The sequence below is a fragment of the Oryctolagus cuniculus genome, chromosome 13 (genome assembly GCF_051225735.1).
Source record: "Oryctolagus cuniculus isolate XC-2025 breed Fujian yellow rabbit chromosome 13, ASM5122573v1, whole genome shotgun sequence".
Lineage (NCBI taxonomy): Eukaryota > Metazoa > Chordata > Mammalia > Lagomorpha > Leporidae > Oryctolagus > Oryctolagus cuniculus.
This window is the reverse complement of record NC_142879.1, coordinates 20,152,212-20,179,737: the sequence shown is the minus strand read 5'-3', so window position 1 is coordinate 20,179,737 and position 27,526 is coordinate 20,152,212. Positions and strand designations below refer to the sequence as shown.

Below are 27,526 nucleotides of genomic sequence, written 5' to 3'. Positions count from 1 at the left end.
TTCACGCACTTTGACCTCCATTCCCCACACTGAGCTCCCTTCCAACACGGCGGGCGCGGGAGTCTAACTGGAACCCAGACCTGAGCAAGTGGCTGGCAGTCTTCATCACGCAGGAGAGCAAAGAGGGCAACAGGTGTGCGAGGCAGTGACGCAGGGCACGGAACAGACAGGCAGGTTGGTGCGATTCTGCTCCACGCCCACCCTGCCTGGGTCCCAGGCCGGCAACCCCCACCCCCTCGCACACACACACTGTGCCTCGTGGCCGGCGCAGTCACCTCTCCGAGCTGGGGAGAACTCGGTGAGAAGGACATTCACAGAGAGAAGCCTGAGCCGTGACGATCTGTCACCAGAGCCCCTGGGCGCGCAGAGGCGTCCGGACCGCCCGCGGCCCTGTGCGTTGACGGTCACCAGTGAGCTCCTGCAGCACCTTGGCGGGTGGGAGAGGTGCCGCCCCCTGGGAAATCCCCAGGGAATTCCGAGAGCCCCAGAACGCTGAAGGCGGGTGGGCGGTGGCCACTGGCCCTTGGAGATCCGCAGCGCTCTGCCGCGTACCACTTGAGCTCCCCTCTTGGCAAGGGGGCCCCCCTGACCCACGGCCCTTCCACTGCGGGCATCCTGAGTTCAAATCCAGCTCTGCCCCCATCACATGAATAGATTTTTCTCCCGGCTGCTATTATACCAACAGAGCTAAGCGGGGCGGTTCCTCCACCCCTGTCTACCAGCTCCAGCCTGCAGCACAGCCTGGTAATCATCGGTGCCGACCCTGCACAGCCCGGGCAGCCTACAAATCACTCTCCCGTCTGTGCCCTCATCAGGGCCTGCCTGCGGCCCCAGGAGGGAAGAATTCCGTGGAAACCCGGGAAGTTGCTGAAAGTCAATTGTGACCCCGGGCTCACTGAGAGTTTGTGTTATCATCCTCATTTAGCATATAAATAAAGCTTTTAAAAAAACCTTTCTTTCTTTTTATATTTGGAAGGTAGAGAGACAGACACAGAGATTTCCATCCGCTGGTTCACTCCCCAAATGCCCGCAGCAGCTAGGGCTGAGCCAGGCCAAAGCCAGGAGTCGGAACTCCAACCCTGTCTCCCTTATGAGTGGGCAGGGACCCAGGTACTTGAGCCGCCACCTGCCGCCTCTCGGGGACTGCACAGCAGGAAACTGGGGGCGGGGGGGGGGGGAGCAGAAGACTAGGCGCTCCAGTGTGGGATGCAAGTGTGTGAAGTGGTGGCTTGACCACTGCCAAACGCCCACTCCCAAAACTAAGGCTTTTAGTCGTTGCGTGATTTGTCTCGGGTTTTTAGCTAATAGAACTGGGACCACATTTCTGCTTCTGGTTCCAGACCTCATGGGTGCATCCCAGAAGTGTTGATGAGAGCCTGCGAAAGCCAGGCACCTGCTGGGGACTACACACACAGAGAGGGCCGTGCGCACCTGCCCTGTGTGCTTGGGTCTCTGCACTCAGCTCCAGGACAGCGGGAGCAAAAAGCACCTGTGGCAGTAACTAGCACATCGCGTTTAGATTTCTGCTCATGCGTTATTTACTTATGCCTTACTATTTATAAGCCTAATTATCTTCTTATTAACGGTTGTCTTAATCTGCATACCAACCTTGCCTATTTAACGGATGGAGAAACTGACATGCAGAAAGGCTAAGTAGTGTGCCCAAGGTCACACAACCAGGAAGTGACAGAGCCAGGACGGAAGCCCAAGCAGTCTTGCTCTGGTGTCTACAACAGCAGCCAGCCTAGGGGCAACAGGGCAGGCTTCTCGGAGGAGGTGGCCTTTGAGCTGAGACCTGGAGGGTGAAGAAGGCGGTGGTCTTCTGGGGGGAGGGAGAGAGAAAACGCGCACAGAGGGGGAGGGGGCCAGACAGGCAAGGGCAGGCTCTAGAAAGGGTCTGTATCTTGTTCTGTAAGCAACAGGGCGTCATTAGCATTCTCATCAGGGAATGGCACGATTCAATTAGTCGGCTTGCAAGATCGCTGGAGGGGGCGGAGATAAGAGGCTGCTGTGATGGGGGCATGGGCCCACCCACAGAGCCCTCTCCCAAACCTCCTCCCCTCCCTTGCTCCTGCCACGCCCTTGGCCACTGCAGATGGCCGGCACTGGCTCAGGCGACACCCTCTCTCGGAAGGGTGAGGTCACAGCACACTGTCCCCTCTGCTGTCCTCTGAAGCTGGCCCTGAGGGCAGTCCTGACACCACAGCTGCCCACCGCTGCATGGCGCCAGCAGGTCTCCCTCTGCTGACGCAGGTCCTGGGCGGTGCCCTGGGGGATCCCAGGCAAGGCAGGAGCAGGTGCACTGGGAGCGTGGACCATGTGGAACTTGCTTGTGCTTTCTACACCTGCTTGGCCCAGACCTACCTGATGGTAGTTGGTGTGGGGCACACCCTTCCTGACTTGTTGGCCAGATCACATTAAGTTCCTGATGGGCCACGTGGGCTGGACAGTCACCCGGAGCCCTGCGCACTGTGCTCAGTCTAGGAGAAAGTCAAGAGCTGTTTCTCATGCAAATAAACCAGGCAAAGAGGCATTGTCCTTGCTGCAAAACCCCAGGGCTCCCCGGGGATCTCCTGTGGATGCTCCCTGGGGATCTCGGGTGTCTCCACCTGGAACCCTGGTCTGCGGTGGATGCTGGACCTTGAGTCTCCTCTGTTGGGTTGTGAGAGGCGAGGGGAAGCGCTGCTCGCGTTGCTACCTGGACTTGCGTCGGGGTCTCCTCTCGTGCTGGGCCCCCTTCAAAGCTGGAAGACATCGGTGGTGGTGTTGATCTCTTCAGTTCCCCCGTGGCTGGGAGAGGCCTCCAGAGACTCCCCCTCCTCCCTATGGGAAACAGCCCTGGGGCCATGGACCAGGAGCCAGCGTGACGATTCTGCCAGGTGCCAAGATGATGCGTTCTGTTTAGTGAGGAACCGAGAGAACCCATGGGTGGGGTAGGTGCCACATGAGGCGGACTCAAAAAATCCACCAATCACCGACCGGGCCCCCAGGCCCCACCTTCACCAGTGGCTAGGGTGCTGTTCTGGGTTCCCAAGAGCCAGGGTTATCCAGTAATCCTTGGAAGACCTGGGTGATCTGGTCACCCTAATCCACGCGTCCTTACCCTCACAGGCCTCTTTAAAGAAGTCACAATGCCTCCTGCCCAGAAGCTGGGATCGGCTTCTAGCTGGTTTTTTTTTTTTTTTTCTCAGTCTGGAGATAAAAAAAGGGAAGTGAGGGCCCCTTTCAAGCAGCTCCATAGATGGGCTCATGAGGGGGTCGCGGGCAAGGCAGGCGCTGCCTCGTCACACAGGCAGGGAGACCCGCTGCTTCTGGCTACAAAGGGAACGTGGGGGCCAGGCGGTGGGGGCCTCTGGCCCCAGTCCTCCCGGGCGTCCTTGTCCAGCCATGGGCTCCACTCTGCCCTGGGCAGTGCCCTGTCTCAGAAGCCTGCAGATGCTGGGATTTAACTGGGCTGGTAACTGGGGTACCTGCATGTGGAGCTTGGTGCCCGGATGGGAGGCCTTCAGCCCTGCGGCATGAGAGCAGCAGCACCGCTGCGGGGCCAAGGAAGGCCTGGGCTTTGGGCTGGAATCCACAAGTTCCCAGGTCACAATCCTCCCTCAGAAGCAGCCCCAACTCCCACCTCTCAGGGCTCTGCGCTTCACACCCCTCCCCCACTCTGCTCTGGGCCTCTCCTGGAAGTGAGGTTCTCGTGAGGTTACAGGTAGCACGTGCAGCCGTGTGTAATGTACACAGATATGCAGGTAGCGTGCGCATATGCAGGCATGCAGGTAGTGTGTGCAGCCATGTGCAATGTATGCAGGTAGTGTGTGCAGCCGTGTGTAACGTATGCAGGTAGTGTGTGCAGCCATGTGTAACGTATGCAGGTAGTGTGTGCAACCATGTGTAATGTATGCAGGTAGTGTGGGCAGCCATGTGTAACATATGCAGGTAGTGTGGGCAGCCATGTGTAACATATACAGGCATGCAGGTAGTGTGTGCAACCATGTGTAATGTATGCAGGTAGTGTGTGCAGTCATGTGTAATGTATGCAGGTAGTGTGTGCAGCCGTGTGTAACGTATGCAGGTAGTGTGTGCAGCCATGTGTAACGTATGCAGGTAGTGTGTGCAGCCGTGTGTAACGTATGCAGGTAGTGTGTGCAGCCGTGTGTAACATATGCAGGTAGTGTGTGCAGCCGTGTGTAACGTATGCAGGTAGTGTGTGCAGCCGTGTGTAACATATGCAGGTAGTGTGTGCAGCCGTGTGCAATGTATGCAAGTAGTATGGGCAGCTGTGTGTAGCATATGTGGGTAGTGTATGTGGCTGCAGGTCGTACACACATGGTGCCCAGCAGAGAGATGAGGGGGTGAGGACAGTGAGACAAGAAAGAGAAAAAAATCAGCAAAGGGTGCAGCCCAATGTGGGGGGAGGGGGCTTGCTCCCTCTGGGGGTCTTGGGTCAGAAGGAAAGGAATTGCGTCATCTCCCGTGGGCTCCCACGCCCTTGGGGAGGGCCATCTCCCCCTGGTTCAGGGGCTGGGAGGTCGCAACACAGGGAGATGCGTGACAGTCCCCGGCTGTGCTGAAGCGAGGACCGAGGAGGGGGCCTGGCCCAGGAGCATGGCTGCAGCCCCCCCCCCCCCCGCCTGCAGCAGGCTCTTCGGCCCTGGGGACCCTGGGGATGGCTGGGAGCTGTCTGGCCCATGGAGCCTGCTCTGTAAGATGTCCACTGCCTCCAGCTCCAACCAGGCTGTCAACAGGTCCCAACACCCCCTCGCTTCTCTGGGGCTCTGCTCCCGGCCCCCGTCTGACACCAATGTCCATGTCTGCAAGGGTCCTGCTTGCAAACATCAGGGCTGGCTTAGGCGGATATGATCTGAAGAGAGAGTGGACTGGGAGCCCACTGGGCAGACTGGAGAACCACAGGGGAGGCCCAGGCAGGACAGAGGGCAGCCAGGCCTCTGCTCCAGATTCACTCAGGGTCTCCCCGTTACTGGCCCAGGTTGCAGGGCTGAGGGCTCGGCGGGGGTGGGGGCACACCAAGAGCAGGCGGGCTCCTCACTCGGTCCCGAGCTTCCGGAAGGAGGGGCCCAGTGGCAGGAGGGAGCAGGGGCGTGGGGCGCCCTCCAGATCACGGCCACCATAAGGTGTCCGCCCTCACGTCTGGCCACTCTTGCTGCTGCAGCTCTGGGGTCAGGGGGCTCCTGCTCTTTCTTGGAGCCCAGGACACAGGCTCCAACCTCCTGTCCTCTAGTACCCCTCTGTTACAATTAGTAAGTTCAGCCACTCGGACTTGAAGTCCACTTTGCTACAGGGAAAGATGGGTACGCACGACATCCAGGGCCTCATTTGCAGGCACAGAGCCTGACACTGAACCGCCTTGGCAACCGCTCGGGGTCTGGCTTCCCCCATCAGCTTGCCGTGAATGGTGCCAGGTTTCTCCATGCCCCCGCCCCCGCCCCCGCGCCACTGGAGTCCCAACTGCACACTCAGTCCTGCCTCAGACCCACAGCCTCAACCTGGCCTCCATCAAGTCCGAGTTCAGGAGCTCTGTCCTAAGTCTGCCAGCCCTGGTCTGACCACAGGGCCTGGTTCTGCGGCCTTGGTCGCTCAGGTTCCCACCAGCCACCCCCAGCTGGGCCCGAATATCTGCCTGGAAAACTTGCCAAGGACCCAGTTCCCCCAAAGTGGAGACCTTGCCTTACCCCTCACTCATCCTCCACCATTAACCCATCATTCTTTCCACAAGTCCTGCCCAGAGCCCAGCCGGCTGGCAGCTTCCCCTGGTGCCCTGGTGCCTGCTGTAGCATCTACGCTCCTGCCCTGCCCCCACACCTCCACCTGCCATGATCCAGTGCTGCTGCCCACCCCCCCGACCCGCCTTGCCCTGTGGCTCTCTTCCTTCCCATCACCCGTGCCCACACACACGCACCCAGCGTATGCCGCCTGGAATTTGCCCCTCTGCCTGCACCAGGCCACCCGCTCTCCCCATCAGGGGACCCCTTGTCTATCTGACCACCCCTGCTGTGCCCCCACCCCTGCTGGCTGAGCTCTGGACGCCCCAGCCATAACACGGCTCGGTCTCTCCCCAGAGCCTGCCTGTTTGTCACATGTGGTTCCTCTGTACCAGTCTCCAGGAACGCACAATCGGCTGACTTCGCGTAAAGAGGCTCTCTGTCCGAGGGGAGAGCAGCCTCTCTCCGGCCTGTGTGTTACCAGACCTGTTCCTTGGCTTAACTTACAGGACTGAGCAGCTCCACGCAGTCCAGCCCTGCATTAAGTGCCAAGAACACAGACATGATTAAGGTGGGCTCTCGCACTCAGAGAGCTTGCAGTCCAGAGGAAAAGAAGTACAGGACACATGGAAAGTGCTATTTCATTTGAAGTGTGATTAAGTTTTAACATTATTTGTGCTCTTGTACCGGAGAAATGACGAAGTCTTGCACCCAGAAAACACTGGAACCAGGTAGTAGGAAGGCTTCCAGCACCATAGGTCCCGGCCTCCTACATAGCAGCCCGGGGCTGGGTGGGGGGCAGAGGGCAGGTATGGGCGGAAGGAAGCTGAGAAGCCCCGGAAGTGGACGGGAGTGGGAATAGGAGCTGATAAAAATACTCGTGCCCGGGTGTGTCCATCAGCTCCGTGCAGCAGCTGCCTTCTCCGTGACTGAGAGCTGCACCTTCTGGTACCACAGACTGAACCCCATGAGAGAAGCCAAGGAGTTGAGGGAAAAGGAGTGAGTTCCTCAGGGTGAAGTTAACCACCAGACCAGGTCAAGGTGATACGCATCATTTAACTGCTTTTACAAATTTATTTACATGTTATTTGAAAGGCAGAGAGATAGACAGAGGTAGAGATCTTTCATCCATTGGTTCACTCCCCAAATGCCTGAAGCAGCCAGGGCTGGGCCAGGTGAAGTCAGGAGCCAGGAACTCCAACCTGATCTCCCACATAGGTGGCAGGGACCCAAGTAGTTGAGCCGTCACCACTGCCTTCCAGGGTGCAGGAAGCTGGAGTCGGGAGCCAGAGCTAGGATTTGGACTCAGTGCTCTGATATGGAATGCAGACAGCTTAACTGGCTGCTTAACCACCAGGCCAAACGCCCACCCCAGCCACTAATCGTTAATCAAGAAATGGGGGGGGGGCGGTGCTGTGGCATAGCAGGTAAAGCCGCCGCCGCCTACAGTGCTGGCATCCCATATGGGCGCCAGTTCCTGTCCTGGCTGCTCCTTTTCCAATCCAGCTCCCTGCTGATGGCCTGAGAAAGCAGTAGAAGAAGATGGCCCATGTGCTTGGACCCCTGCACCCACGTGGGAGACCCACAAGAAGCTCTTGGCTCCTGGCTTGGATCAGCACAGCTCTGGCTGTTACAACCATTGGGGATTGAACCAGTATATGGAAGACCTTACCATCTACCCTCTCTGTGTCTGTAGCTCTGCCTCTCAAATAAACAAATAAAAATCTTAAAAAAAAAAAAAAAAGAAATTGCTTTAGCTCACCCAGAGATGGTGGATAAAAAACACTAGGACATTTAGAAGCCCGCACATGGGGAGGTGGGGACATTCACTGCTGGGTGGTCGTCAGACCCAATTTTTCCCATTCCTGCATGCACAGCTAGATCTCTCAGCCCCTGTTTGGTTAGGGGAGCCACGTGTCTGCATTCCTGTCAATGAAACATGAGCTGAAGTCACAGGCGATTCCTCTGTGCCTTCCTCTTCGGCAGGCTGGGTGCACACAAACTTGGTGGCCCCAGGAACCACACAGCCAAACAGGAGGCTTGCAAGGTTCCTTAGAGGAGACTTGCTACCCACTGGTCCCCCCTTGTTCAGACTCCGAGTGAGAGAGAAATGCCTCTTGTACTAAATCACGCGGGTCTGAGCAGGCTTTGTTAAAGCCATCACAGCACCTAGCCCTTACCCTCAAAGGCAAAAGAGAAGACCACAGCTGGCTCAGACAGACCCGGAGTTTGGGGCTAGCGGGAGGGGTCAAAGACTGGGGAGAGGGCAGCTTGCGACTGGTGCGAGTTGAGCCCTCGACCCCTCTGGGTCTCAGCCCTCAGAGCAAGGTCAGGAAGCCCCCTTGAGAAACTCGGCTGTCCACCCGGACAGCACCAGGGCCCGTCTGCACCACGGTCGGCCGTGGCGCCCTCGGAGGAAGGAGAGAAACGAGGCCTCTGCACTGCACTTTGTAAATGGTTTGTTAGGACAACTGTGAGTTAAAAAAAAAAAAAAAAAAAAAAAAAAAAAGGTCTGTGACTACGAGGTTACACTTGATCTTCCTCAGGCTCCAAAATTTGTTGATGGCTTCTGCTTTTATGCTTTGTTGCTTGTTTGTTGCTTGCTTTGATAATTTCCCATCTGTCTCCTCTTAGTTTCTTGTTCCGTTTGAAAATTACCGGCCAGACCCAGTCCTACGGAAGACGGCGGCGTAGGGGCCCCCGGAGCAGGGAAGAACAGGGGTGCGTTGGGGGCTGCAGGGCTGACGGATCTCCCTCCGCGCGTCGGGGTGTTTGGGTTGGGCCATTCTCCCACGTGCGCTCTTCCCACCCAGGGCAGGAGAGCCCCAGTCAGCGGTGACAGACCACAACTCCCCAGGCCTCCTAGCCTGCGCCAGGCTGAGAACCGCTGCGGGAAGACAGAAGAGCCCGGTGGAAAGGACACATCTCAAACCCAGGCGAGCGCCCAGGGGCCCTGGCGCGTGCGCCACCGCCTCCTCGCCCAGGCGCTCCCGCTCCACCCCCTCTCAGGGCCGCTCCACCCGCCTCGCTGTCCACGTGACCTCCGGCTCTCCACCTCCACGGAATGATGGACATTTTCTGAGTTTCATTTTCTCAAAAAAAAAAAAAAAATGCTCCCCATCCGTTGCCCGTCTCATACTTCAGCGCTACTGCTATCCCGCGTCACCAGTGCTTGATCCGTCCCGTGAGCCCGTTTGGGCTCGGAGCCCACCTTATTTCCTCTTCAAGGAGCACTGGTCAGGGCACCGCCAGGGGCCTCCAGGCTGCCAGCCAGGGCCAGGGCAGGAGGGAGCCAGGCCTGCAACAGCAGTGACTGGCAGATGGCTGCAGGCTTCCCGGGAGGGTGCTGGGAGAGGCTGGAAGCAGCCGATGGCGACCCAGCTCACTCCCCACTGGGACCACGGGCGCCATTTTCTGGGGCATTCAGAGGTACAGGACTCCCATGGTGGTGACACCAGTGGGTCTGAGCCCCTGGGGAAGGAGGGAGGCACCGAGCCCCGAGGAGAGAGCCGGCGGTGAGGGTGCCTTCCTGTCTGAAGTCCTTCTGGGACTCCAGTTGAGTCGGGCACCTGACATGACGGAGACCACGAAGAGCTCCTCCATGGGAAGGGGCCCTGGAGAACTGGGGAAAGTGGGGCGCAAGTGGGGGCCAAGGTGTCCACCAACACACAAAGATCCCTCACTTTTTTTTTTTTTTTTGACAGGCAGAGTGGACAGTGAGAGAGAGACACAGAGAGAAAGGGCTTCCTTCCATTGGTTCACCCTCCAATGGCCGCCGCGGCCGGCACACGGCGCTGATCCGAAGACAGGAGCCAGGTGCTTCTCCTGGTCTCCCATGGGGTGCAGAGCTCAAGCACTTGGGCCATCCTCCACTGCACTCCCTGGCCACAGCAGAGAGCTGGCCTGGAAGAGGGGCAACCGGGACAGAATCCGGCGCCCTACTGGGACTAGAACCCGGTGTGCCGGTGCCGCAAGGTGGAGGATTAGCCTAGTGAGCCGAGTGCCGGCCTCCTCACTTTCAAATGTCCTGTCTCAGGGGGCGCCCCCTGCAGCACCTGCTTCCTATATGGATGCCAGTTTGAGTCCCGGCTGCTCCACTTCCCTGCCAATGCACCTGGGAAGGCAGTGGAGGGTGGCCCAAGTACACCCACGTGAGAGACCTGCAAGAAGCTCCTGGCTCCTGGCTGTGGCCCAGCCCTGGCTGTTGTGGCCATTTGGGGAGTGAACCAGCAGATGGAAGACCTCTCTTCTCTACCTGTCCCCTTCTGTCGCTGTAACTCTGCCTTTCAAGTAAATACATTTTTCTGGGAAAAAAAAAAAAAAGTTCTGATGGTACAGACCAATGCATCACGCCAACTGCATTCACTGATTAATTCAATCAAGCAATTGGCCCGAATCTCTCTCAATTACCATTTCCTCTAAATTATAACAAGCATCGCTCCTCTTCCCTACCTTCATTTGAACATTTCTGCCATAGGGACTTGCCTTAAAATAGATGTGCAGGTTTGTTGTAAAGTTGTTTTTTTTTTTTTTTTTTAAGCAGCTATTACATCAATGGCACATCTTATAATCAATGGCATATTGGAACTGAGGAAAGAGGGTAATTACCAGAATTGAGTTCTCATTTTGATGTAGCATAGCTGCGTTCATTCCTCGGGCAGCCGGAGACACCTGCGCTTACTCAGGCACACAAAATCGCTCGTGGACAGCCTGGGGGCGGGGCTCACAGGTGCGCCCAGCACCCACTCCCCGCCCTGGCGCGCTGGCTGGCTGTGGGGTGCGGATGCCGTGGATCCTCACGGAACTCAGAAAAGCACGAGGGGTGGCTCGCACCTCCCCCTTGTGGGCTTCGTGAAGGAACTGCTTTAGGCGCCCCTGCCGCGGGCTGTGCTAATTGGCCTCGGTGAGGTGTGGTGACAGTGACGTTGTACCTGTAGAAGTCAGGACGTGGCCATGGCCAGGGGCATTCAGGCAGGCAGACCTGATGGTCACTGCCAGTGCTGAGCATCCTGGGGGCTGAGGGCTCTCCCTATGGCCCCGCAGCCCTGTTACTCTGGGGGTCTCAGCCATGGCGGGGCGACCCCCATGGCTTAACCACCTGCTCTCTCTGCCGGACCGGGCTTGGTTTCCTTCTGTGATGCCTCGGTATTGGCTCCAGCTTGACCGGGTGAAGGGACACAGGATTGCAGGAAAACCTTGTTCCGGGGTAGACCCGCGAGGGTGTTTCCAGAAGAGATCGAATCCGTGGGCTGAGCACAGAAGCGCCCGCCCCACCGATGTGGGTGGCACCCTTCATTCTGTTGGGAAAAGGCGGCCCTGCTCTCGCTCCATCTGGGACATCGGTCCTCTCCCTCCTTCCTCACCGCAACTCCTGGGTCCCAGGCCTTCAGACTCCGGCGGAACAAAGTCACCGGCTTTCCTGATTTTCCGCGTGCAGACCGCATTTCATGGGATTTCTCGCATGAGCTAATTCTTATAATAACTGCCCTCGTCTACACCTGTACGTATCCTGTTGATTGTTCTCTGGAGAACCTTGACTAATTCATAGCCCATCCTTCTTCCTAGAAGACAGGGGAGATGTGGGCAGCAAGGAAACGCACGCCTGTGCTGGGGACGAGAGGGAGGTCATGGGGCGGCACCCGGCCCCACCACCACGCTGAGGCTGTGGAGGACAGGAACGGGCCTCTGCCAGGGGGTCTGCCTCGGGGTGGGCACCTGACCTTGGAAGGAGAAGGGGCACCCAGTGGATGGGGGCCCTCCTCCCTCTCTCCCAGGCCTCTGGGATCTCAAGGAGCTCAGGCTCCGGCTACGTTGCAAAAAGAGCACGCATCCTGGCGCCAGTCCACCTGGCCCCTCTGCCCAGGAAGCCACTTCCACATGGCCAAATGTCTGGGAAAGAGCCTTCTGCCTCCTCCTGGCTCCCCTTCAGAGGGTGGCCTTTGTGCCTTGGGATGGGACAGGCAGGAAGCAAGCTTTTTTTTTTTTTTTTTTTTTTTGACAGGCAGAGTGGACAGTGAGAGAGAGAGACAGAGAGAAAGGTCTTCCTTTGCCGTTGGTTCACCCTCCAATGGCCGCCGCGGCCGGCGCGCTGCGGCCGGCGCACCGCGCTGATCCGATGGCAGGAGCCAGGAGCCAGGTGCTTTTCCTGGTCTCCCATGGGGTGCAGGGCCCAAGCACCTGGGCCATCCTCCACTGCACTCCCTGGCCACAGCAGAGGGCTGGCCTGGAAGAGGGGCAACCGGGACAGAATCCGGCGCCCCGACCGGGACTAGAACCCGGTGTGCCGGCGCCGCTAGGCGGAGGATTAGCCTATTGAGCCGCGGCGCCGGCAGGAAGCAAGCTTTGACCATGACCCGGACTGGCTTGTGTTGGCTCCTTTCCTTCAGAGCAGGGGAGAGGACACTGACCAAACACAGCACGTGCGGCCACTGCTGGCTGAGAGGTATGACCCCACCCTCGCACAGAGCCCCAAGGAGAGGGAGCAGCCAGTGTCTCTGACCTGTAATCTCACTCAATGCTATTAAGGGGCAGTTTGGGCCACTTGCTGGAGAGGACTGGACAAGTTCCAGAATCTTTGGCTAATGAATCCCAAGTATTAATCCCATTAGTCTTCTGTCTGCTGCTTCTCACTGGGTCTCTCCCTCTTTCCCTCTGCCTTCAGTCTGCCTTCTTGCCCCACACGGCTCCCACATGAGGACGGCTGGCCTGGCTCACCAGGCTGCTGGCACCAGCAATCCAACAACACACAGGCAGTCAGCCACGCACGGCGATTACTGCACGAGGATCAGTCTCTGTCTGAGAGCCCCAGGTGCTCATGGGATTCTCCCGCTTTGTCTCTTGGGCAGTGGCTAACCATCTTGGAAGGGCTGGGGCACACTCCCACAGTCGCCCGGGAAGGCCGAGGTAGCTGCACTCCTAGCAGCCGTGGTTAACACTCTAACATAACTGTCCCCGAGCTATCCGCTTCCACCTGTGTGATGGCACCACTGATGGGCGCTTCCTGCTCTCAGACTGGACCACCCTGCACTCTAAATCCCCAAGGAGTGGATCTAATCCCTGCGCCCTTGGACCACCCTTCTTGTATTTGGACCTAGGCCCATGGATGTGTGTGGCACAGGACCGAGAGTAGCCATTGCAGAACCAACAAGTGTGAGAGAACATTCCAGCCATGCTGCTGACCTGCCGTGTGATTTGGGGCACACGCCGTGCTGGGTGTCGTCAGGGCCCCTGGGCTGCAGCAGGAGGAGTCGCCCCAGGGCAATCCATCTGGATCTTGGTAGCTCCAAACTCTGTGATTTTGAGTAATCATCAGTTAAGTCTGCTTCTTCATTTAAGAAATAGATAGAGGCTGGTGCTGTGGCGTAGTGGGTAAAGCTGCCGCCTGCAGTGCCGGCATCCCATATGGGCACTGGTTTGAGTCCCGGCTGTTCCACTTCCAATCCAGCTCTCTTCTATGGCCTGGGAAAGCAGTAGAAGATGGCCCAAGTCCTTGGGCAGGGGCTGATGGACGCAGAGCCAAAGAACCCAGAAAAAACCAATAGGTGCAGAGAAAAGCAAGGCACCCGTGTGGGAGACCTGGATGGCTCCGGCCATTGTGGCCAACGAAGAGTGAACCAGCAGATGAAGATCTCTCTCTCTCTCTCTCCCCGCCTCTCCCTCTCCCTCTCCCTCTCCCTCTCCTTCTATCTCTGTGTAACTATGACTTTCAAGTAAATAAATAAATCTTTAAAAAATAAATGGATAAAATAATGTATTGGCGATTACTCTCCTGGGACAATGGACTAGACATACCTTTCCCTTCCCCTCCGCTAAGTGCATCTACGAACCCTGGGCTTTAAGTGTAACACAAGCCCAGCAGAAAGGTAAGGCACAGGAGTGACACTGTCTAAAGACCTTGGGACCTGAGGAATGACATGGTTGTGAGGGTCCTGCTTTCCTTGTTGCCTCATACATACCAGACGCAGAGCCGAAGAACCCAGAAAAACCAACAGGTACAGAGAAGAGCAAAGGCTCCGAGGAAATCCTGGCTGAGCCAAAGAACCAGGACAGGCATAGCCCAGGAAGACAGAAAATTGTTTGACAGTAATTTCTCTACTTTGGCAACACCATGGGAACGATCTGTGGCCCACCCCAACGTGTACCAGCAAGCACTGAACTGAAAACTCAATTGAACCAGGCTGGAATGAGGCGTCCCGACACACCTGCTAGGAAGTGTCAGGGAATGCCTCGGAGGAGGCCAGGACTCCGTCACAGGCTGTCCCCTGCCACGCGAGTGGAGACCACATAGGAAGCCTGGGCTCCCACTACGAGCCCCCCTCTGCTGGGTGGTGGAGGAGTGGACTTGGTGGAGTCAGGACTTCTGCCATCAGTGGGTGGGAACAGAACCCCTCACCATGGTACCGGTGGAATCACAGGGGGAGCCGGACTTTGTAGTCCTGCCCAGCTGTCAGGGGGAAACCACAACCTCTTCTCAGATGTTAGTGGAGACCGGGTGGGGAACCGGACTTCCGCTAGACCCGACAGTATAAGGAGGCACCCTCTTCCCCACCGACCATTCCCCTGCTGTGTCAGCGAACAATCGAATGGAAGGTTCAACCACGATGAAGAGCCTCGTAACATAAAAATGTCCAGGCTTCAATGAATGATATGTCATCTGAAAAGCCAGGAAGATCTCAAATGGAATGAAAGAGAGAGAGACAGTCTTTGGTCAACAACGCTCAGATAGCAGTGACATTACAATTATCTCCAAAGATTCGAAGCAGCCATGACAAAATGCTTCAGTGGGAACAGAAACCCCCAATGGGCCCAATGGCAGCACGGAGGAGACCGGAGAAAGCAGTCTGTGGACTTGAGGATGGAGCAGCAGAAATGACCCAAGGTAAGTGAGCAGGGGAAGTTAGACTGGGAGAAAAGGGACAAAACCCGAGGCCCGTGGGCTCTCACTCAGGGTCCGCACACCCACATCACCAGAGCCCCAGAAACAGGACGGGGGGGCTGGAAAAGCAGCTGAACAAAATAATGGCTGAAAACTCCAAGCTGAACATGAGAGCTAAACCTACGCATTCAAGCATCAGCGCGGAACCCAGACAGCATACGGTTTTTAAAATCCAGGACAAAGTAGATCCTAATTCCACTTCTGAAACCTAAAGACCATCAAAAATCTTGGAACTGCCCAGAGACAATGACGTATACCTAAGGTGGGGTAGGGGTGGGAGGGAAAAATCACTTGAATGACAGCTGGTTTTCATCAGAAGCCAAAGGAAGGGGCATGGCATTTGTCAAGAACTGAGAGAAAAGAGCTGTTAACCCAGTAAAGCACCCATGAGGAATGGAGGGGAACTTAAGACATTTTCAGATGAAGGGAAGCTAAGATAATTTGTCACTACATGACCCACTCTAAAAGAATGGCTAAGAAAAGGTTGTTTTTTTTTTTTTTTAAAGAAGATTTATTATTTGAAAGGCAGAGTTAGAGAGAGAGAAAGAGGCAGAAACAAAAAGATCTTTCATCCGCTGGTTCACTTCCCAAATGGTTGCAGCAGCCACAGCTGGGCCACGCCAGAGCCAGGAGCTTCATCAGGTCTCCCACGTGGGGGCAGGGGCCCAGGGACCTGGGCCATCCTCCACTGCTTTTCTCAGGCGCATCGGCTGGGAGCTGGGTGGGAAGTGGAGCAGCTCCAGCTGTTGTGATCATCTGGGGAGTGAACCAGCGGACAGGACTCTCTCTCTCAGTCTCTGTCTCTCTGTAAGTTCTGCCTTTCTAATAAATTCATCTTCTTTTTAAAAAAATATCTAAGCTAAACCTGAGAGACGGAGAAGAGAAATACACTAACCACAATTATAGCTGAAGCCATGCACATCTGTCTGGTGGAGAAAGCAATCACACGGAAAATCGCCAAGGATAGATGACCTGAAATTGTCTTTCTGTGGAATGTTTAATTTTGAATTTAATTTCCTCACTAGTTACAGAGTTATTCAAATTACATATTTCACATTGAGTGTAGTTCCCCCCCCCAAGGGAAAAAAACCAGTTGTCAAGTTTATGTGTGCAGAGTTTTTTATAGCATCCTTTTATTATCTTTTCAGTGTCTAAAGGGTTTGTAATGCATCCCTCATTTCAGCCCTGATATTGGTAATTTATGTCTTGTCTCCTCACTCACTGTCAGTCTTGCCAGAATCTGTCAATTTTATTGGTCTTTTCAAAGAGCCAGCCTTTCGGCTTTTGAGTTGGGAGCGTATTCATTTGCCAATTTATTGGGTGGTGCCCAGAACCTACAGGAACCAGGAGCGGAGCCCCAGCTATCCAGAGGATGTGAGCCAGAGAGACTGACTGCATTTCCATGTGAATACTGTCCAAAAATGCGGAATCATTTTCTTTTAAAAAGAGGTCATAGGGCACTGTGGCACAGTAGGCTAATCTACCACCTTTGGTGCCGGTATCCCATATCCTGGCTGTACCTCTTCCAGTCCAGCTCTCTGCTAGGGCCTGGGAAAGCAGTAGAAGATGGTCCAAGTCCTTGGGCCCTTGCACCCACATGGGAGAACTGGAAGAAGCTCTGGCTCCTGGCTTCAGATCAGCTCAGCTGCGGCTGTTGCAGCAATTTGGGGACTGAACCAGAAGATGGAAAACCTCTCTCTGTCTCTCCCTCTCACTGTCTGTAACTCTATCTCAAATAAATTTAAAAAATCTTTAAAAAGAAAAAAAAAGAAATCATAGAAGCCAGCCCAGTGGCAGTGTAGGTTAAGCCTCTGCCTGTGGTGCCGGATCCCACATGGGCGTCAGTTCAAGTCCCAGCTGCTCCTCTTCCGATCCAGCTCTCTGCTGTGGCCTGGGACAGCAGTGGAAGATGGCCCAAGTGTTTGGGCCCCTGCATCCATGTGGGAGACCCAGAAGAAGCATCTGGCTCCTGGCTTCAGATTGGCCCAGCTCTGGCTGTTGTGGCCATTTGAGCAGTGAACCAGCAGATGGAAGACCTTTCTCTCTGTCTCTCCCTCTGTAACTCTGCCTCTAATAAATAAAATGATTGAAAAAAAAAAAAGGAAAAAGAAGAAGAGGTCATAGTTTGCTTTAAAACATGACAGATTGATCACACGTACTTATCTGAACTTCCTTCCAACAGTTCACTAAAGCAAGAGTAAAATTAAGTTATATGGGCCTGCATTGTGGTATAGCAGGTAAAGCTGCTGCCTGCAGGGCCAGCATCCCATATGGGCAACCAGCTGGAGTCCTGGCTGCTCCACTTCCAAACTAGCTCTCTGCTATGGCCTGGGAAAGCAGTAGAAGGCCTATGCACCCATGTGGGAGACCCAGAGGAAGCACCTGGCTCCTGGCTTCAGATCGGCACAGCACCGACCTTTGCAGCCATTTGGGGAGTGACCCAGGGGAAGGAAGACCTACCTCTCTCTCTCTCTCTCTGCCTCTCTTCTCTCTGTGTCACTCTGACTTTCAAATAAATAAATAAACCTTAAAAAAAAACACAAGGAAACACTCAATAAAAAGGAAAACAAACAACTTTCAATGTCTTAACAATAAAGGAGAATATGCTGCATGCGTGAACCCAAAATAGGATGCTACAAAAGAAAAAATTCAGAAAATAAGAACGAATACTTGGAACTAGATACAGATGGCCAAATTTTCAAAATTCAAAAACACGTTGAAGAATAAAGTTGAAAAGAAAATATCCTAGAAGTCAGAATAAAGACAGCAGATGGAGGGTGAGCTACAGGAGACAGGAAACCAGGGAGTTGATTCTCGAATAGGAGATCAAGAAGGAGAGACGAGGACAACGGGGGCCATCCGCAGAGAAAGAAGTCAAAAAATTTCCTAGAACCGAAATATGAATTGCCACAGTCACGGTTTCCGTATTGACAAATTTCCTAGAATAATGAATACAAAAGACCTGTAACAGTTTATGTCTTTGAGAAACTCCACACAGAAACCTGATCAATAGAAGCATCTGGATGGTCCAGAGATAATAAAACAGAACGTGCATGGAAGAGACCAGGAGAGAACGGAGTGATGCCTTCAAATTCCTGAAGCAGCCGTGGGCCAGCCATGGCCTTGAGCCTTCCCAGGCCACAGCCAGTTCTTCTATGGTTCCTGAGCTGAGAACAGTTTTCACATGTTAAAGAGTCATTATGGGGGACAGTGCTGTGGCATAGCCACACCTGTGGTAAAGCCACCACCTGCAATGCTGGCATCCCATATTGGTGCCCGTTCATGTCCTGGCTGCTCCACTTCTGAGCCAGTTTCCTGCTAAGGGCCAGGGGAAAGTAAGTGTTTGGACCTCTGCCACCCATGTGGGAGACCCGGATGAAGCTCCTGGCTTTGGCCTGTCCCAGCCCTAGTTGTTGTGGACATCTGGGAAATGAACCAGCAGAGGAAAGATCTCTCTGTCTCTCCCTCTTTCTGTAACTCTTTCAAATATATATATATATTATTATATATTCTTATATATATTATATATTCTTTTATATATATAATTCTTTAAAAAAAAAGAATTACGACAAGGCAGGCTTTGTGGCACAGCAGGTTAAGCCTGGGACATTCATACCCCGATCAGTGCCTGGAGTGATCCCACCTCTGCTTCTAATCCAGGTTCTTGCTAACGCACCTGGGTGGCAGCAGATGGTGGTCCAAGTACGTAGGTTCCTGCCACCCACGGGAGATACCTGGATGGAACTCCTGGCTTCATCCCGGCCAGGTGTTGCAGTCATCTGGGGAGTGAACCAGCAAATGGAAACTCTTTCCCTCTCTCTCTCTTTCCCTGACATTCTGCCTTTCAAATAAATAAATTGTTTTAAAGAGTTATAAAAAGACATAAACAGGGGCGGGCACTGAGGCGTAGTGGGTTAAGCCACAGCCTGCAGCGCCCGCATCCCTTACAGGTGCTGGTTCAAGTCCCAGCTGCTCCATTTCCAATCCAGCTCTCTACTTTCCCTGGGAAAGCAGCAGCAGGTGGCCCAAGTTCCTGGGCCCTTGCACCCACATAGAAGACTCTGAAGAAGCTCCTGGCTTTGGCCTGGGTCAGCCCTGGTTGTTGTGGCCATTTGGAAAGTAAAGCAGCAGATGGAAGATCTCTGTCTCAGTTTCTCCTTCTCTCTCTCTCTCTCTGCCCTTTCAAATAAATAAATAAATTTTAGAAAAAGAACATGAACAAAAACAAAGAATATATGACATATACGGTCCTCAAAAATCTAAACTAGTTACTATTTACTTCCTTACAGAAATAGTTTCTAACCCCTAAACAGAAATTCTTTTCAAACCAATCAAATGAGTAAGTAAGAGTATGAATACATAAAACACACTTCCCAACTCTTTCTATGAGACCAGTATTATCCTAGCGCTCAACCAAAGACATCACACCTAAAATGCCGGTCAGCATCTCTCCTGATTAAGCACTCAACAGAATACTGGTAAAGCGAATTCAGCAACATGTTGTTAGGGTCTAAAAAAAAGCCCACCGCCCGAGGAACGACTCCAAGAGACTTTTTCTCTCATGCAACCAGCAAAGGGTTAAATTTATTGATCCAACATGTTGGGGCCCTCTGACAAGGACAGAGGAGCAGTGAGGAACTACAGCATAGGGTTTATAAAGGCAAAAACCGCAAAATCGGGAGGAGGGAGAGAATACACGGTTGCTAAGCGGTTGCTAAAATCTTACAATCAGCAATTATGATTTTAAGACATAGACAAATCACATCTTCATTATTAGCCCAGGTAACCCAGGTGCAACCTTTCTACTTTTAAGCTTGAGCAATCATGCTAGGGGGTTTTTGTGCGTTGCCAAGGGTGGTGTAGTGCACTGCTATTGTCCGACTATTTGAGATCATAGTTTCAGACCAGAGTCTCACGGTGGGGGGGGGGGGTTGCTTTCCCAGAATGCAGTCTCAAGTGCTCCAAAATGGAGTCCCTACTGTCAAGGTGCTACTTTACTCTGTCTTATTTTCACAGCTGCACCAGGAAGGTTTAAACCTGTAAGCTTAAGCTTAACTTTTGACACCCACACATATACAATTTTAACTCTTCATTCCCCACTCCTTGTTGTGAGGATCTCTAATCTTAGAGATTATTCGTTTTTGTCTCTTTTAATGTGACATATTGTTGTCTTACAACCATGAGTTTAACATTTTTAACTTGTTCCCACATGAAGGTGATGAGTCTATTTTACACATAAGGTCCTATGGTTACAATTAGGAGTAGAACAATTAAGGGTCCTGTTAGGGCTGACAGTAGAGTAGTAAGCCATGGGGACCGGCCGAACTATGACTCAAACCATCCCTGTTGAGTTTCCCTCTCCCATTGCCGTTTTTTCAGTCGTTTTTTTGAGTTTAGCCATGGAGTTTCTAACCACCCCAGTTTAGTTGACATAAAAACAACATTTTTTTTTTTTTTTTAGGGCCGCGCATAACCCACCCCCATGAAAATGAGATTCAACCCCCGCCTGTTCTGTAATACTGAAATGCAGATACTGGGCTGCATCTGGGAGATTGTGGAAGATTTGTCAGGCAGAAGGGGCGGGCATCTCCACCTGGCAGGTTATCAGGTAGAAGGGGGCAGGGCAGGATGCAAAGGCCAGGCTGCCCGTGAAACATTGTCAGGATGACTGAGATGCAGATGCATATGCTGGACACATTAGGCCTTTATGTCACACACACATAAGCTCATAACTGACTTTCTGCCTAATATTTTCCCCTCAAGAGGTAATACCCAAAATTCTTCTTTGGGATTATGGATGGAGTTCCGTTTTCTGTAACTTCTTCGAAGCTGGCATGTGGGCGTCGAGGGGGATTTGGGTATTTCCTCTTGCTACCTGTCTTATGGTGTGCAACAGTGGCCTTGGAAAGACTGTGTTGCTCGGTCCAGAGGGCTGCTCAGGTCGTCCAGTGGAATGGGCTGGAAGCCTTGCCTGATGACCATTTGGAGTTCAACAGCTTTTAGTCTGTTAGAGACAAAACGAACAAGGGCATTAAAAACACACGGTGCAAAGAGAAGCATCAAGATTGCAGAAGTTAGTGGGCCAAGGAGAGGAAATAGCCAGGATTTCCATGGCCAGATGTCAGGCCAGAAATCCCAGCTCTGCTTGGCCTGGTCCTGGAGCTGTTTGGCTTTTTCCAGGAAAAGTACAAATCTGGGTTTGTGCCTGTCTAGTCTGATTGACCCAGAGACATTTTTTTTTTTTTTTTGATATTTAGTAGCCAGTTTTGCTAGGAAGTTAAGCCAATGTACAAGACTAGAGTCTCAGGCTGGGAAAAGGACAGACTAATGAATTATTTACATTTAACCATTTATATTATGGATTATTGTGCACACCCCTTAAGAGATAGGCCCTTTAAGTCCTCAGTGAGGACCTGTTCAAATCGGTGTAGGGCTATCTGAGTTAGCTGTTACCGAAAGCCCTGTTTTTAGGAACTGGCAGGGAGGGCTTTCTAAGCTTAATGTTATTGGATAGACTTTTAAGGCCTGGCTGGGTGTGTGAGGCCCAGACCTATCCATGGGGTGCTGGAAGAGAATTGAAAGAGATGCAAATCTCCTTTAAGGGAGGCACCCTGTTGACTTGCATTACATGGATGGACTAGGAGGAGAGCTGAATAGGAGGCTGATGGAAATAGGCAACTTGCATGTCACTGACCCTAGGCCATCCCCTCAATAGCAGTGGCTGGAGCTGGAAGCTGGGCAGAGGCTGGGCAGAGCCAAAGGCTTTTTAGCTCGGGGCCACAGGGTCAGCGGTTCTGAACCAGGAGTCCTTCGACACCCAGGGCAGTTCCGTGTCCAGTGGCCGTGCTCTTGGCAGGGCTGACAGAAGGCATTTGCTGTCACGACAGCTGCTTGCCCAATGCCCTGTCTCCTTATATCAGCAACAGGTGCCATTTGGGGTGCACTGGCCTTGCTGGGTCTCCTTGATGGCAATCACCGTGTAAAGCAGCCATTGATTGGTCTGTTGCCTATCCTCTGCTGCTAGCTTGCTCCTCATTTTTCTGGTCTCTAATAAAGTAGACAAGGAGGCAGCCTCTATGATGTCAGTCAAGGGGGTGCTCAACCCATCCCTGATTTTTGGAGATTTTTTTAAATATCAGGGTGAGCTAGAAAAACTATGGTCATGGGTAAATTCTGACACTTAATATTTTCCTGCGAGTTAAGACCGTGCCCATGAGGAGAACTATGACCCTTTAGGTAAGATTAACTGTGGTGACCTGCTTGCATACTTTGAGGTGGTCAGTGTAACTTTTTACACCGAAAAATTGATCTAGTTGTTACATTATTTTATAGTTCAACCTTTTTTGTTGTTGTTGTTGTTTGGGGCCCTATACTGTGGCCAGGCATTATTACAGAAAAGGTCAGTCATCCCTTACATAAGGTCTGGGGATCAAACCGTACATCACAGTGGAGAGTCCTGCAGAACAGTAGTAACTTCCCTTCTGGAAGAGAAAAGAGGAGAAGTGAGGCAGCGAGTCGGGTCTCTAGCCTGACTTTTTGGGCTTTTAGATTTAACTGGCAGTTTAACCAGTGTTTACTGTGTAGCCTGACTTAGAGGAGAAATTGTGGCAGAGGTCTCTGCCATTCTTTGGCTTCCAGGTATTTACCGTATAGCCTGTGGACACTAGAGCTTTCTTGGGTTGTTGAAACCCAGTTTTCTAGCATCTGCCGCATAACCATAACTTAACAGAGACAGTAGAGTACACAATGGATTAACATGAATTTTATGTCTCTTGTTGTCGAATAAACCAGAAATAAAAAAACCTTGTATATAAGAGTTTACATAATTTAGGATTATTTAACAGAGTCAAAAAAAAGCTTACAGGACCTAACTTTAGAAATGGCAGAGTAACCAAATAAGCAGACACTGTTAAAATAGACGTTACAGTTTTTGCAAAAACAGATTTTAAGATTTATGATTTAGACCATTTTTAGATATTTACTAACATTAGTACACATTTAAAAAAAAAACCCATTGTTATAACAGATCAGACTTTAACTTTAGGTTAGTGTAATTTTGGCATTAGCACTCAACTCTGTAAACAATATTTTAAAATTGTAAACATTTTAAAACTTTTTATGACTTGTTTACACCTTTTGAAACTTTATACCCGTAGTTACTTTTACATAGCCTTGAATTGTCATGTATGGACAACCTATGAGAATACACGTTAACAAACTCAAACAGTTTTTTTTTATCGAATTTGAGATGTTAAAAGTATATATAATATATTTTCCCAAGTTTTACTTAGCACTGATGCCTAGATGACTTAAGACACTGAGTTATTAATGAATACCACATCATTATCTGAAATAAAAGTTAAAATTACATTTTTATGTTTTTAAGTAACATGAGGATAACACCTCCTGGACAGCAAACACTAGTGCATGTTTACAACTTTGAAAAGATCTTCCTCATTAAGAGAAATTTGAGATGTTAAAAGTATATATAATATATTTTCCCAAGTTTTACTTAGCACTGATGCCTAGATGACTTAAGACACTGAGTTATTAATGAATACCACATCATTATCTGAAATAAAAGTTAAAATTACATTTTTATGTTTTTAAGTAACATGAGGATAACACCTCCTGGACAGCAAACACTAGTGCATGTTTACAACTTTGAAAAGATCTTCCTCATTAAGAGAAACAAGTTTAAAGCATATCAAAGACATGTAAAACTGAGCAAGCAAGCCACTGAGCAAACCGAAGGGTGTTTGCATTACCTCAATTTTCTGAACCAATCTGCATTGGCTTACTTTAGTTAACAACATAAAGGCTTGTATACACAGAATTTACTCTTATTTTTATAAGACCACTTTAGCTGGAAAGCAAAAACATAAATACAGTATAGGTCTGACACCATTTATAACATTTTAATATATTTTATATAATTTGAATTGATCCAAGCAGCTGTTACTTTAATAAATTTAGAGTCTCATTCTTTGAGAGTTCCAGGGATCCGGCTGGAAGCCCAAAGTTGGAAGACTCGGTTTAGAATTTAAGCTGTCAGAGAGTCAAACCATTTAGCCAAAATTAGTACATTTTTGATCAGTTGGGTAATCACTCAGACATTAAAAACAGATAAACAATGTAAACAACTTTGCATTGTAGTTTTCCCAATTAAGACTCTAATGGCAATAGAAAAACACGAAACCTTCAAGACAGGTGAATGCTCTCAGATGAATAACCCATTGTTTAGGTTTTTATTAGCTGCAAAGAGAAAAACCCATCAGGTTGGTAAGGGTTAATGGCTTAAGGTTCTGGCTCCCTTAGGTAAGACCAGCAGTAGTATTGAATTGGAAATTCCTCCAGGAGAGGAGAGAAAAAGCAACCCTGGGGTGGGGGCTCTGCCTAGAGATATTTGGCTATGCCTGCCTGAGTGCGGCAGGCCACATGAACTAGAATACAGTGCAGAGAAAGGCTGTGGTCCCCCATTTACAGGGAAGACTGCACACACCATGGCCTGGCAGGACTAACCGTGGGGTTGGGTAAGTGTGCCGTTTTACTAAGAGTGTTGGGAACCTCTTATAATTTAACCAAAGCCAGATCAATTAGGACTACTGCAGACACTCAGTCAATTACAACAGATAGTTAACTTTAGCTTTTTTTTAGATTTAGTCCTCAGGCAATCAAAGCTTAGCAACAGTAATACTTCACAAAAAACTTTAAGACGCACCAGAGCTACCATAAGCTGCAAAGACTTTTTACCAGGTTGGAAAGGGTTAACAGGTAACAGGTAACAGCTTTTCCCTAGGTGGAGAGACTTGTGGAATTTCCCTCTCCCTTTCTCCTGGCCAGTGGTATAGGAATGGAGATGAGGAGAGCAAAAGAGTGGCAGAGGGAGCCCCGGGAGGAGGAGGAAGGCAGAAAGCAATGAAGCTCCTCATGTCTGGGGGCTGAGTGGGGTTTGAAATCTCCTATCACTCAAGGTTACCCACTACCTAGTTGTCTGAGTTTACCTGGAGGGCCAATATTAGCCTCGACCGAAGCTAAGCCCTGCTCGCGTAGCAGTAGGCAGCGTGACCAGGCGTCCCTCTGAGAGAGAGACCTGATCCTCGGGTCGCAGTCCGGCCGCCGGGAAGCCAAAGCGAGCTCAGGGGGTCTCCAGGCTCTCAGCCAACTGCCCTTCCTAATTTCCCTCCTGTTCCTTACAATCCCTCTGGAGTTTCGGCTGTAGCTAAGCCGTGGCCGGGGGGACTCCGCGTTCTCGGAGAGCTGTGGGGTGCCGGACACTCAACGGTCACTTCCACAGATCCGGTCCCGCTTGAGGGAAGGAATACTGACCTTCGATGTCTTCTTAAAATCCCCGTCTGGGTGCCCATGACGGCCAGGCTGGAGAACGGCCTCTTTCACTCAGCGAATGAGTGGTAAATGGAATGAGCCCTCCGGGGGCCAATCCACTCTGAGAGCAGGTCATTTAGAGACACAGAAAGACTGCCACTTTACCTTTTTGACTGACAAAGAAAGGTTATGTGCCTAGTGGCTTACCTCTGACCAATGATTCAAAGTTAGAGACAAAGTTGTAGACACAGTCTGGCCCATGTTAGCAGACAACACAATGTACACAGACAAACAGCGTAGAGAAGCAGCATACAACGACCACACAAATGTCTACCAAACGGGAGCCATCACGGCATCCCAAAAATGCTTAACAAATACAAAAACTAACGAGCTCGATCAAATACCAAAGTTTCGGCAGTACAAACAAAATGTGAGTCTCTGCAGTCTATTTCCCTACTGCAGGCAACCCACCAAACAGGAAACACTGGGCGTCCCCAGTTCTCCCTTTCTCCCGGGGCGTCCCCCGGGATGTGGTCTGTGGCTCTGGAGCACGTCTGCCCGCCACAGTCGGGTGGAGTTCTCGCTCCAGCCTGACAACCACGATGCCGATTACAAACAAATAACAAACCTTACCAAACAACAAATTAAAGTGTACACGTTTAAGCAAAACAATAGGCGCCTTACTCACCCCGAGAGATATCCGTTGGAGGCGTCCACAGGCAGCAGTCAGATCTCGGTGGAACCTCCAAATGTTAGGGTCTACAAAAAAGCCCACCGCCCGAGGAACGACTCCAAGAGACTTTTTCTCTCATGCAACCAGCAAAGGGTTAAATTTATTGATCCAACATGTTGGGGCCCTCTGACAAGGACAGAGGAGCAGTGAGGAACTACAGCATAGGGTTTATAAAGGCAAAAACCGCAAAATCGGGAGGAGGGAGAGAATACACGGTTGCTAAGCGGTTGCTAAAATCTTACAATCAGCAATTATGATTTTAAGACATAGACAAATCACATCTTCATTATTAGCCCAGGTAACCCAGGTGCAACCTTTCTACTTTTAAGCTTGAGCAATCATGCTAGGGGGTTTTTGTGCATTGCCAAGGGTGGTGTAGTGCACTGCTATTGTCCGACTATTTGAGATCATAGTTTCAGACCAGAGTCTCACGGTGGGGGGGGGGGTTGCTTTCCCAGAATGCAGTCTCAAGTGCTCCAAAATGGAGTCCCTACTGTCAAGGTGCTACTTTACTCTGTCTTATTTTCACAGCTGCACCAGGAAGGTTTAAACCTGTAAGCTTAAGCTTAACTTTTGACACCCACACATATACAATTTTAACTCTTCAATGTATGTGAATGATTATACACCATGAGCAAACTCATCCCAGGAATGCAAGACCAACTTAGCATAGTAGAGTCAATGTAAGACATCATGTTAACAGAAAAAAGGACAAAAAGCATGATTATATTAACAGAAAAACATTCGACAAATCAATACTCTCTCATTATAAAGACATTCAACAGCGCAGGGAGAGAAGGGAAGTTCCTCCACTGTGGGGAACTTAGGTACTTGAGGTAATTCACAGATGGCGCCCAAAGGAAGTAAGGTGGGCGGAGTCCAAAGTTGTTTACCACTAAAACTAATTGGCTACGCAACATCAGGGGAAGTGGCAACAACTGATGAGGAGTGTATAGACATATGGCTAGTCCTATGAAAATCGTCCTGTAAAATGACCGTTTAGTGATTGGTTGGTCCTTAGCCCTGCCCCAATGACTCTGCAGTTTTGTGCTATAAAAGGCTCCGGTACGTGCAAAATAAACGAGTTCTTGCTAGACTTGGCTGCCTGCTGCGTCTGTCTCCAGGATCGGGAGGCTGGGGAATGGCCGAGCGGCGCACTTACCTTTCCTCGGACCCAGTCCGTCCTCCTAAGGGTGGACTAAGACCCCTCACGCTACCTGACACAGAACATCCATCAGAAGCCACAGTTGGGGCGGCGCTGGGGCATAGTGGGTAAAGCCGCCGCCTGCAGTGCTGGCATCCCATATGGGCGCTGGTTTGAGTCCTGGCTGCTCCACTTCAGAGCCAGCCCTCTGCATTGGCCTGGGAAAGCAGTAGAAGATGGCCCAAGTCCTTGGGCCCCTGCACTCCCGTGGGAGACCCGAAAAAGCTCCTGGCTTCAGATCGCACAGCTCCAGCTGTAGCAGCCAATTGGAGAGTGAACCATCGGATGGAAGACCTCTCTCTCTCTCTCTCTCTGCCTCTCTGTCTCTCTCTCTGCAACTCTGCCTTTCAAATAAAGAAATACTAATTAAAAAAAAAAAATCCCACTACCACCAGCCCTTTAAAAAAAAAAGGAACCTTCAGCTGACATCATACTTAGTGGTGATGAAAGATCATACACTTTCGCTGTAATTTCAGAAACAAAACAAGGCTGTCCATTCTTGTCCTTCTATTCAACACTGGGCTGGTGGTTTTTGTGATCAATTAGTTAAGAGAAACTGAACTAATCAAGGTTGAAAGGCAGAAGTAAAACCATGTTTGCAGAGGACCTGA

At 51.3% G+C, this 27,526-nt stretch overlaps 1 long non-coding RNA gene across 4 annotated transcripts; it reads right to left on the bottom strand.

Annotated features, from left to right (window-relative positions):
• Positions 1-19,203: 19,203 nt before the first annotated feature.
• LOC149122508 (uncharacterized) lies at positions 19,204-26,283 on the bottom strand. Of its 4 annotated transcripts, XR_016219553.1 has the most exons (3): positions 24,982-25,241; positions 21,347-22,133; positions 19,204-20,656 (listed from the first exon to the last, which is right to left on the bottom strand). It is a non-coding gene; the product is annotated as an uncharacterized LOC149122508 (long non-coding RNA). The 4 variants fall into 4 exon arrangements; XR_016219555.1 differs by lacking the exons at positions 19,204-20,656; positions 24,982-25,241 and adding an exon at positions 25,667-26,283 and having other exon boundaries at positions 21,376-22,133; XR_016219554.1 differs by lacking the exon at positions 19,204-20,656 and having other exon boundaries at positions 21,376-22,133; positions 24,657-25,246.
• Between the last annotated feature and the right edge of the window lie 1,243 nt (positions 26,284-27,526).